Below are 12,935 nucleotides of genomic sequence, written 5' to 3'. Positions count from 1 at the left end.
TATATAGACGTGTGCACACCATAACATACATAATGCTACCAACTGCGCTCTCGTAAGGAACCTTTGACATATGCTACCTCATCCATATATTGAGGCATTTGTAACTCTGAAAGTTTGAAATGAGAAGCCAATGGTTTACTTACAGTCTTCTCATATGCATATTGAATCTCTCAAGAACTTTTTCGATGTACCTTTTTTGAGAAAGATGTAAAACACCATTTCTCTTGAACTCTCTATTCCAAGGATTTTCTTTAAATCCTTCATGTCAAATTCCTTTTCTCTTGAACTCTCTATTCAAAGGATTTTCTTTAAATCCTTCATGTCAAATTCTTTGTTTAACAATTTCTTCAAAATATTTATCTCTGTGATATTGTTAGCAGCAATAAGCATATCATCAATATACAACAATAGATAAATCATAGAGTTACAAGACATCTTCTTGTGATACACACAACTATCAAATGCACTCTTCAAAAGTCCATGTTTAGTCATGAATGCATCAAACCTCTTGTACCACTGTCTTGGGGATTGCTTCAAACCATACAAAGACTTATTCAGTTGGCATACATGGTCTTCTTTTCCTTTAACTAGAAAACCTTCAGGCTGATCCATATAGATTGTCTCTTCTAGATCACCATGTAAAAAAGCTGTTTTGACATCAAGTTGTTGAAGCTCTAAATCAAATTGTAAAACCAATACTAGTAGCACGCGAATTAAGCTATGTTTCATGACTAGATAGAATATCTCGTTGTAGTCAATTCCCACCTTCTGTCTGAAGCCCTTTGCAACCAATCTCGCCTTGAACCTAGAATCTTCCACTTCTGGAATACATTTTTTTTTTGTAGATCCATTTTGCAACCAACTGTCCTCATCCCCTTTGGCCTTTTAACTAAGACCCATGTCTCATTTTTGTGAAGAGACTCCATCTATTCCATCATGGCTAACTGACATTGTGTAGCATCTTTGCAAGAAGTTTCTCCAACATACGAAGAGGGCTCGTGAACCTTAATCTATTCTTCTGCAGCTACGAACGCATGTGCAATAACATTTTGTTTCTCTATAAGATGTTCATGTTTCCATATCTGCCTTTTGTTCCTTCCCTTCACAATTGTGTATGGTTCATTGGCATCAAGTTTTTTAAGAAATATATCTTTTGACTCATAAATTTGAATCTCTTGATCTCGTTCCTTGGTAAGCTCCACCAATAGCTCCACCTGCTCGTTTTTCTCGTTTCTTGATAACTCTACAGAAACTTTACGAGGATCAAGTATAGAGGATTGATCAAAGACATCTCCACTAGCTACAAATTTGAATGAAGACAAACACCAAAGTTTGTACCCTTTTACTCCATCTACATATCTTAGGAATATGACCTTTTTAGCCCTTGTTGCAAGATTTCCATCATTAACATGAAAATAAGTTGGACACACAAATATTCGCAAGTATGAATAGCCAGAAGGTTCACCTGACCATACCTCATTTGGAGTCTTAAAGTCAATCGCTGATGCTGGAGATCGACTGACAATATGTGAAGCAGTATGGACTACTTCAGTCCAAATTAGTTTAGACATGTTGGCTTGTAAGAGCATACAACGAGCCTTCTCAAGAAGAGTTCTGTTCATTCTTTCAGCAACTCCATTCTTTTGTGGTGTGTGCCTGACCGTCTTATGCCTTGTGATCCCATAAACTTTGCAAAAATCATTGAACTCTTCACTGCAAAACTCCTAGACATTGTCTGCGCGAAGATACTTGATTTTTCTCTCCATTTGATTTTCAAAAAAAATCTTCCACTCTTTAAATGCTTCAAAAGCATCAGCTTTTGTGTTCAGGAAATGGACCCAAATCTTTCGTGAAAAATCATCAATGAATATGAGAAGATACCTCTTTCCTCCCTTTGATGGAAGCTTCGAGGGACCCTATTAATCTGAATGGATGCAATCTAGCATCCCTCCTGTCTTGTGCTTGCCAGTGCTGAAACTGACCTTTCTCTGCTTCCCTAAGACATAGTGCTCACAAAATTCAAGTTTGTTGATCTTCTCGTCTTTCAAAAGGCTGAGGTTGCTCAACATCTCCAATCCTCGTGTGCTCATATAACCTAGTCTCATGTGCCATAATTTTTCCTTGTCATCATTAGAGAACTGCATTTTAGATGCATTTACAGAGCCAATGATGGTGCTTCCCGCAAATGTGTTGAGGTTATCCTCCAGGTTGAACTTCAACATGACTAAAGACCCTTGAGTCACTTTCATAGTTCCTCTTTCACTTATGTACTTATAGCCTTGTTTATCCAAAGTACCCAGGAAGATCAAATTCTTCTTCAGATCAAGAACATGAAAGACTTTTGTAATAGTCCTTACTATTCCATCATGGAAGCAAACACGAACTGAATCAATGCCAACTATTTTGCAAGTTGCTTTATTGCCCATTAATACGGTTCCTCCACTTGTTTTACAGGTGCTGAACCTATCTCTTCGGAATGTCATATGCAGAGTTAAACCAGAGTCTAAGACCCATTTGTTGTCATAGCTATACATCATTGAATTTTCAATATCACAAAATTTTGAAGTCAATGAAAATAACAAATAAGATGCAAGCGTGTCCTCGTCCTTTTTAATTCCAGCAGTTTGTAAGTCCATCACAGGTTTATTAAATGCATCTAGATGGTCTTGCAACAAAGTACCTGAATCTATCTTAAATGTATGAAGACGCCGTTTTAACAATAACATTGTTGTTGACTGGTCTTGGTAAAGCCCTTCCAGCTTTTCCCATAACTCTTTGGCTGTCTCTTGATACTTGTACTCACTTCACAAAGTACGTTAGGTGCAAGGGACAATTGGATTACACTCAATGCATCTCCTTAAATCTTTTCCTTGTCCGAATTCGATATCTTATCGGGGTACTTTCCATCAATAACATGGATTAAACCTTCTCTTCACAGTAACATCATCATCTAGATCTTCCAAATATTGAAGTTGTTGCGCCCACTAAATTTATCAATTTCAAATTTCATGGAACTCATCTTTACTTGTTTTTCCTATTCTACTACAATGTATATTGAACTACAGAAAACCAAAGTAATTGTTTTTTGATGTGGAAGTTCAGACTGTATTGCAAACACAGAGCATACTCAGACAGAAACTTGACTCAAATACCAATTTTTAGAGAAATCGTGAATATAAAGAACAAGGAAGAACAACAATATTTAACGTGGTTCGGATCAAGATGGTCTGACGTCCACCAAAGAATAACTGCACCAATATTTGTTTCACTCTACAAAGAATACAAGTGCAATACTAGAGAGAGAACATCAAATGCCTTAGAAGGTGAGAATGCAAGTGAGAGGATGATTTGAAAATGAATTAAGAGTTACCTATTTATAGGAATGAATTCCTCCTAATGATGTCATCCATGACATCACTATGTGTCAAAGAATGTCAAGGTTAAATATGTGAAACCATTTTATGGTTTACCTAAATATCACCTACCAAGATACTATCTTGATTTTATTTTCTACTAATTATCTTCCTACCAAATATTCATGTTAATTCATCGTCCATTGAGTTAATTCCACAAGAACCAAACCAACTCTGTAAGAAGGTGTATAAGTTAGTTTTGCAGATGAATCTAGAGTCTATATATAATATATATAATGTCTTTGTAGTTCCTACATAGTGACAAGCTGAGTAGATGGATGCAAGGGATTGAGCAAATAGGCTCGATCTTGTTTCTCTTTTGATGGTCTAGATCTGCAATATTGATTAGTACAAAAGATTAAGGTGTTCACCCAAGAAATTGTGTTGGTTTTACATATGAATGTTGTGTATGGTTGTATGCTGAAAGTATATAACAGTCATTCCAATATCCTTATTATGAGTTAGTTTCTTATAGTGGACTGCACTTTCCATGTGAAATCATCTTGGTCACACGTTGCCTTCGTACCCCAATAGAAATCCTAAAGACGGATCAAGCTCATACATACCCCCCCTCTCTCTCTCTCTATATATATATATACACACACACACACACACACACACACACACACACACACACACACACGAAAAAAAATCAATTTATATGGATCTATCTATCTATTGTCAGTACTTAGTAATCTTCCACAAGTTTCATTCTCTACTTTCTTAAGAACTGGGAATCACCTCACGAATTTATGATTACCAATCTTGAATGTTATCTTCTTGATTGGTTTGTCAAGAAGGGGCTTCGAATCCAACAATTGCCTTGAGAATTTATGATGGCAGATCTTGAATGTTATCTTCTGGATTGGTTTGTGTAGAAGGGACACAAATTAATTTTCTTCTTCCTTGTTATCTTTATGTTGGCTACTTTGGACGAATTCTGCATAAAAGTTTGGTTCAAGAGCTTGTCCGCAGTCCAACGTGTGCTCGGATTCTTCACAAGACATTTTCCTAGAAAATCTTGAGCCTCATTTGACAACTATGAATTCTAAAACTTTGGTTCCTCAAACTCAATTTTGTCCAACACATAATCACCATCTGCATCTTCCCACATTAGTGTCCTGTAATCAGCTCATAGACAGTATATCCAAGATCCCAAATATCAACTTGTGGGCTATACTCAGTGTTAATCACAAATATCGGCGCCATATACCTTTTCTGTTCCCTGATAAATTCCTGTTTTTGGTTCATGCCATCTTCCAAGGTCAAGGAGAGCCCGAAATCAACAATCTTAGAAGTTTTGTCCATGCCCACAGGGAGAATATTGCCAGGCTTGATGTCACAGTAAATAATTCCATTGTTTGAATGCAACTAAGCCCTAAAAGAACATTCTTCCTGTGTTTCTTAACTTCAAACTCCAACAGTTAATTGAAGTTTTGAAGACGATTAGCAAGGCTTGCTCCGGAAGCATACTCGAGCAATAAGTTTTAAAGAATGACGTTATCATCAAAAGAGACATTAGCTCCGAAACAGTGAACAATGTAAGGAGAATGTTTGAACATTAGGAGGATTTCTGCTTCTTCTTTCAATGATTGAGAAGCATTGAAGTTGCATGGTTTGAGAGCCATGAGAGAGGGGAGAGTAACACCACAGAATAGTGCATTTCAGGTAGAAGCTCACGAGATGGCTCCAAATCCGCCTTCACGAAGAGTTGTGCCTCTCTTCCACGATAATCCCGCCATTGGAAAATAAGAATTGAATGTGTAATATCTCTGTCGTATATCATATTGTACATACTAATGAGAGTAATTTATAAGTCACGTTACACCTTTTCTTTTCCGATACCAAAATGGAGTAATAGACCACTTAGATCTATTTGTTTATCCTATTTTGACTTGACATGCAATTTTAATTCCCAATAATATTTCCAACCATTTAAAGACGGATCTAGAAGAAGGCATCACTATTTTCCAACCAGTGGTTTGTCTATGTAGGTTAATTGCCAAATTTGTTGTTCCTTTTAGTATTTTAGCTTCAAAATGACTCTTTTGTCTCCAAACCACTGTATTTCCTATGACAAACAACTTACATTATATTGACGGCTCAGCTAAACTGTCATTTATTTTAGCCGTGAACGAGTCCACAACCACTCACTTTGAATAATTTAAATACTTGCATGTAATATATCAATATTTTAGTTCTAGCTGCTAGAACTAGAAAATTGGTATTTAGTTATATATCCATACATAAAAATAGTGATGGCCCTGTCAATCAATTCCTGCTAGGATTGAAAATCTTGTATTTTACATACCCATACAATTGAGTCAGCCATAACCTCTCACCACATAGTGCAAATCAAGTATCCAAAATGTTCAAACATTCTGGGAATCTAACTATCAGAAGGTCAAATACAACTCTGATAACGAATAAGAAGAAAAAATTCAAGCATAAACTCTCAAGAACACCTTTTAGGATCAAATATTCAAAATTCTATCTGGAAGCGCAAGTTTCTGCATTAAAATCAAATGAAAGAATTCTACATAAGCACTTCATTCCATAATGACGCAGCGTTAATGAATCAGGATATGAAGTTTATGTATTTCGGATAATACTCAAAGATGAAAATTTTAACATACCTAAGTGTTGAAGTCATCCTCCATCCCGACAAAATACTTTCCTCAATTGTATATATTTCTTGTGAGGAGGGAGTTGTTGCTAATTCTTCATAGTTGCTTTCGTGCTTGTTAACATCGATCAGCATCACCTCTTTGTTGAGAAAATAAACTTGTTCTTCAATGTTCAACAATTCTTTATAAAAGTATCTATAAGTCTTTTGCCGGTTATCCTCATTATATGCTAGAAGGATGTTTCTTAACTAGAATCAACTCTATCTTCCGTTTTGTGTACTACATTACTGATCCTCTTTTCTTTAACTTTGGAATAGAAACTTGATATAATAATTATTGTTATAAAAAATATATCACTAGTAAGATTTAGATAACTATACTAGTGATCAATTACATACCTTAAGAGTTTCAATATCCTTTGTAGTATTGTCAAGGAAATCTTGCAGAGCAGAAAGATATTGACAGAGAGATTCGACATATTTTTGTGTACAACATTCACAAACCAAAGATTCATTAGGTTTGAAGAGTTGCTTCAATGTATACATAAGTGAAGAGAGAGCGTATCCATTTTTTTATTTGTTTGATTGATAACTAAAACATAGAACCTTGCATATTTCCTCAATCTCTCTGCTTTGTTATTAGGCTAAGTGGTAACTTTTTCTAAATGGGGAACAAAGGTGTAGTGTACTTACCTTGTATCATTTGTTTAGTTAATAGAAGAATCATAGAGATTGTAGTCCAAGCAGAGCTAGAATTCCAGGTACAAGCTCGGCCAAACCCAATAATTTTTCCTCAATAGTATATTTATATTACAAAAAATTATCAAATATATACAAATATTAAGTTTAGAACTTAGTTATTATCATCCATATAAAATTCATAACCCACAAGACTATAATTCTAGCTTGTCCTCTGAATTTACCATACAAGAGAAAAAGAAAAACAGAACATAACATTAACTTGGGCCTTTTCTAATTGCAAACAAGCACTAGACTGAAGAACATTCAAGGCATTGGAGTATCTCTCAGCAGACGCATATTTGAAAACAAATATAGACATCATTATTATAATGAGCACGTAATCAAATTCAATTGAATGATGACCGCGTTACCTGGCACTAGTAGACTTGTACATTTATTGAGCTACATAGTAATTCTCCTCTTTCACAACCTTCTATAACTTATCAATATTCTGAGATTATCCAAATCAAGGTCAATGAAATAGAAGTCAAATAAGTAAAGATTAATCGTTAAGTTTTCCCTCTTGAGCTGGTGGTTGTATCACTGATAATATAGTAACACCCCATATTCTATGTGTACTAGTTTGATTTATATGACACTTATAAATTGCCTTTTGATATAGCTTTGTTTCCTATGCAACTAGTGACAATAGAATAGGTTTATAGTTGAAATACATGTGCTTTCCAACACATATACGACTAAGTGAACTCAAAAATAATTCGAACTCGAGATAGTAAAAGGTGGTATTCGATGTAAAAGTCAAAGTGTTCAAGTGTGTATTAGTGATACGGTCTTATAAAGAAACTAAGATTGGAAAAATGGTATAAAATAAGTGAGGTGATTTCTTGACTAAACTATATTAGTAGGTGACAACTAGGTGATACAACTACTTAGAATTAGTGGACTGCACTTTAAGTTAAAAGGGGCAAGTAGGTGATGCAGCTACTTAGAATTACTGGACTAAATTTGAAGTTAAAAGGGGAAAGTAGGTGATGCACCTACTAGAATAAGTGGACTACATTTAAGTGAAAAAAGTAAGTAGGTGATGCACCTACTTAAAAACTTGTGGCAGAAATTAAGGAGGTGATACACCGGCTTGCTTAAAGTAAAGGACCATATTATTTGTCCATTTTATGGAGTGAAAACGTCCAGAACCTACCTATAAAGCATTCAAGCTCATCACATCTTCTTTACCACTTTTTCTCCAACAAAATTACTCCCAAGGAAAGCCATAGAAGCTCCAAGAATTCTAGTCTAAAACTTCACCATTGAAATATGAAGGAAACAGGTGTTTTTAAAGTACAAATTGGTATAACATCTCCCATCTTAACAAATTCAAGTGAATAATCTGATATAACATCAAAGTAAGAGGGAGAGGACAACCTAAACTTGGAGAATCCAAGTCTTAAATAGTGAGGTTTCGTTCCACAAAGGTAAGCTATGAAAATTTTCATCCCTCCCTTGTTTTTGCATCGTTTGGGAAAGTTTGTATATGTTAATGAACTGAGGAGTGTTTTATCTATATGGTGTGTGCTTGGTGAACACATCTAGTAAAAGTTCAGGAAGGATGTGCTTGTTGGGAGAACCATGGAGTGGAGTACCCTTAGATTTTGATCATGAGCTCATTTGGAGAATCTTAAATGTAATGTTAGTTGGAACTCACAGGGTGCTAATCGGAAGCCGTGAGCTTATATTGTTTCTTCCACATTGTGATGGCTAGGTACTGTTTTGCGTATCATAAAACAAGAGAGTTTGGATAGATATGTGCATATAAGTCATGAGAACTGGTTAGAGGATAGAACATTGAAAGTGTAGTGATACACCACTTAATTGAGTGTTGCATGAGCTTACTTTCTATTGTTCCTTTAATACAGTTTTCCAGACGTGATGAAGCCCGGGGAGTTTCGGAGGATCTTATAAGAAGGTTGTATAGTATATAAATTTTTTAGAGGAGAATGCATGGGAAGAACACTCTTGATGGGACCAATTATAGATATGCTGCCAATTACTGTTTTGGTCTTATCAATTAGCTCAAACATGTTGATAAACTACTAATGCTAGTTACATTATTTCCTCCATTGTAGATAAATAATCTGAAAGTAAGACGGCTAACACACTGTAATATCCAATTTTATGCAGTAAGGTATGTAAGGCTATTCGATTTCCTATTTCCTTGGCTTGAATCTAACACTTGTATTACAAAGTAATATTTCTACGTGCCCTTGGTAGTGACTGATCCATAGTTGCAGTTCCTACTCCCAAGAGCATTAAAGTGAGTACTCTGATATGAGTTTATTACTAAATGTACGTGCCTACTCTACCAAGTATTAACATACAAGGTTTAAATTTATTTCATCGTCAAAGTTCCCTTCACATGTGTTCCCCTTATATAAATAAAAAAGACCCTAGATTACACATGATACATATGTTTCTATGTTGGATATACAAGCTTCCCATATCTTGCCAGCTTACTTCAATTGTCAATTCTATCATATATGTCATCTTTCACATGTCCATATGTTCCCTTTATTGGTTATTACTCCCATTGTGTTAGATTATAATGTTACCTCACAAGATCCCTACTTGCTCTATTGTACATTTTGTATGTACTTTCTTGGAATATGTATCCATCCTTAAGTTGAATCTGTCCACATTCTCCTTTAGTTCCACGTTCATGTATACCTTGTATTTGATATTAGTTAGTGAGTATTTGAATATAATATAGAGTTCAAATCTCTTGGCTGAATGTTAAATGTCTTCAGTTGATATGTACTTCAGTTGGAGATGTCCAAATGCTTACTGAGTCATATAAGCTCCTAAGTATTACATTGGTGTCACATTTGCTTACCACCTCATTGTCATTATTGTAAGTGCAGATTCGTATGTCTTCTACTACTGGTCCATAATTCCAAATCTTAACAATGATTATAACTACCAAAACAACAACTTCAAAAGAGTTATGATCTATCAAAAGAACAATCTCAAAAGAATTGTGAACATCAAAACAACAATCTCAAAGATTAAAGAATCTAAGTGAAGCAATTTGTATAATTATGGGTGGCAGCCCAGGAGAAAATGCATGGGCCGATCCCAATTGGTATAGAAGGGTGATAGCTCAAGGGCGAAACCCTAGCATGGGTAGATCCCAATTTGTATAGAAGAGTAGTAGTTCAGGGGCGAAAGACTAGAATGGGACGATCCCAATAAATATTATAACGTACATCAAAGTAAAGAAAATATTGTAACATGTATACAAAATTCCACAAGTATAAGCAAATGTGGTTTCTAATCCTTATCTATTGGTATTTGATTTCACTTGAACTCTCATTTTACATATGGTTGTATTATGGCTTACGTATTCAGTACATTCTTTTGTACTAACGTCCCTTATTGGTGATGCTGCGTTTTGTGTTGGAAGTACATGTACTGAACTAATAGATCTCCTTAATAGGAACACATGATACTCAGCAGTTCTTGATGAGCTCCAGGTTGATTCGGGGCTTTGTCGAGTCTTTTCTACATATTTTCATAGTGTATTCATAGTTTCACTTGTCACATGTATCGTTTTAGCTAGTCAACATGTATTGTATACAAAAGTTGTCATTAGTAAATCTATTTGCATAGTAGTTTATTTTCTCATCATAGGTCACTTGCAAAACATGTATTCATATGGTACTTGCCTATCTCACCTAGGTTTGGGGTGTGACACTGACTCTCTCCTTAACATGATTTCAAATAAGTAAGAAGAACAATTGAATTTTTTGTTTTGTTAAAACTGTTTGATTGTTTTTCATTTCTCTATACAAAAAGGAGCAAAAAATGGGACTTTCCTTCTTCAATGGAGTCATGCATTGAACGCTGAAATCATGTTATTAAAATCATGAATAAACTTTCATTTTTTTGGCCTGAGTTTTTCCATAGGCCTATGTTATCTAAATCTAAATTCAATTAAAATCATCATTAAAATTGTTGATTAAATTTTTGACCCTCTATTTAAATATTTTATAATAAATAAAATTGTTAAGTATAATTTACTTATATAATTAAATTCCTAATACTTTATACTCCTTCCATCCTTTTTTATGTGGGACCCTTTCCTTTTTAGTTTGTACGAAAAAGAATGTCACCTTACTATGATTAGAAAGTAATAAGGCACAAGTACTCCCCGTGACTATAACCAAAATCCCAGAGACACACCTTAACTAAAATAAGGTCCTATTACCCTTTCCCTCCCGAACTTTTTTTTTTAAATTTTGTACACCTTTTGTCTTACATGAATGACTAAGAACTGTTATGAGTATCACTTGACATTAGTTTCTCCACCACGAACATCATATAGAAGCCCGACACTTTTTGTCTATTATAATAGGAAGTTGTATACATTTATAAGGACTTAAATTCCATGAACACCATATCAAACAAAAAGTCTCAGGTTTTGTAGATTTCTACTTCTTGGTTATTCTCCCCCCTCCCTTCGCCGCCGCATAACACATCGCCACCACTATCGATGTCTCAATTCAAGCAGAATTGGCGTTATCGAGTAAAAGAGGATCGCAATATTCGTACCAATTCATCCTTCCTCCTTCACTATCGAGAAATCCATAATTGTCGTCGCCGCCGCATTCCTTGTATCCACATCCTCCTCCTCCTCCTTCATCTCCTCCTCCACCTTCTCCAATACCGTGCCTACCTCCACCCCCTTATCCTTCGTCTTCTTGTCAACCGTCTGAGCCACTGTTCTCTCCGCTGATATATTGGTAGCTACCTCTGTCCCCTCCTCGACCTTCTCAGCCACGATTCTGTCAGCTTCAATTAGCAATTTCTCCAAAGGAGTCTTTCCTTTAGGTTATTAACCTCAAGAAAACATTAAAAACTTGGAGAAAGGCATTTAACCATTAATTTCACCTGTGATTTATATGTATCACGAATAGTTTTATCCAAATTTTTGTAGGTTTGTGAGCCAGCAGTTGGAGCACCATCAAAGTCCGCAAGCACAACCAGGTATTAAAACCTGGAAACATAACATTACTTGTTCATGTTATCTCCAGCACCAAAAGATTGCTATGATCTAATGACTCCATGAATTTTTTATAAAAGAAAACAGAAAAGTGTCACAACAATTACCAATTTATTAACACTCCTATTTTTGCTGTCTTCTTTAAAGGAACGTTATTTCATTGACCAGAAAGAGAGCAAAAGAATACATGCATATATGAGATGGTAAGAAAAGATAGTAATGCCAGATAGGTACTAGATTGCTATCTTTTCTTACCATCTCATATACATGAATTCTCTTGCTCCCTTTCTAGTTAATGAAATGACGTTTCTTTTAAAAAAAAAAAAGAAGACAGAAGCATGATTGGTAATAAATTAGTGATTTCTTGTGACACTTTTCTCTTTTATTTTATAAAAAACTCATGGAGTCATCAGATCATAGCAATCTCTTGGTACTGCCGATAACATGAACAAGTAATGTTAATTTCCAGGTATAAAGACCAGGTTGTGCTTGCGAATTGCGATAGTGCTCCAACTATTGGTTCAGAAACCTACAACAAGTTGGATAAAACTGTTCGTGATGCATATGAATCACAAGTGAAATTATTGGTTAAATGCCTTTCTCCGTGTTTGTAATGCTTTCTCCAGGTTAATAAGCCAAAGGGACTACTCATTTGGTGCAATTGCTAATTGAAGCAGATAGAATCGTGGCTGAGAAGGTGGACGAGGTGACAGAGGCGGATACCGATTTATCAGAGGAGAGAACAGTGGTCGATACTCTTGATAAAAAGACGAAGGAGGAAGGATGGAGGTAGGAACGGTGTAAGAGAAGGTGGATGCGAGACGAAGGAGAAGGATGATGATGTGGATACAAGGAATTCAGCGGAGGCAGCGAAAAATATGGATTTCTCAATAGTGGAGGAGGAGAGATGTATTATAAAGAATATGGTGATCACTCTTTCACCCGATAACCCCAATTCTTCCTGAATTGAGACATCGATGGTGGTGGCAAATTGCTAGGCGACAGCGGCGGCGGGGAATTTTTTAGAGGTAGAAGTCTACAAGTCCACATTTTTTGTTAAATATGATGTTCTTTGAAATTGAGTCCCTATAAGTGTCTACGGATTCCTACTATATCAAATAAAAAGTGTGGGCTTCAA

At 35.5% G+C, this 12,935-nt stretch overlaps 1 pseudogene; it reads right to left on the bottom strand.

The window, feature by feature from the left end:
• Positions 1-4,084: 4,084 nt before the first annotated feature.
• Positions 4,085-5,155, bottom strand: LOC107007080 (annotated as a pseudogene).
• Between the last annotated feature and the right edge of the window lie 7,780 nt (positions 5,156-12,935).

This window comes from Solanum pennellii, chromosome 12 (assembly GCF_001406875.1).
Source record: "Solanum pennellii chromosome 12, SPENNV200".
NCBI lineage: Eukaryota > Viridiplantae > Streptophyta > Magnoliopsida > Solanales > Solanaceae > Solanum > Solanum pennellii.
The sequence above is the reverse complement of the archived record's forward strand: the minus strand, read 5'-3'. Positions and strand labels throughout refer to the sequence as shown.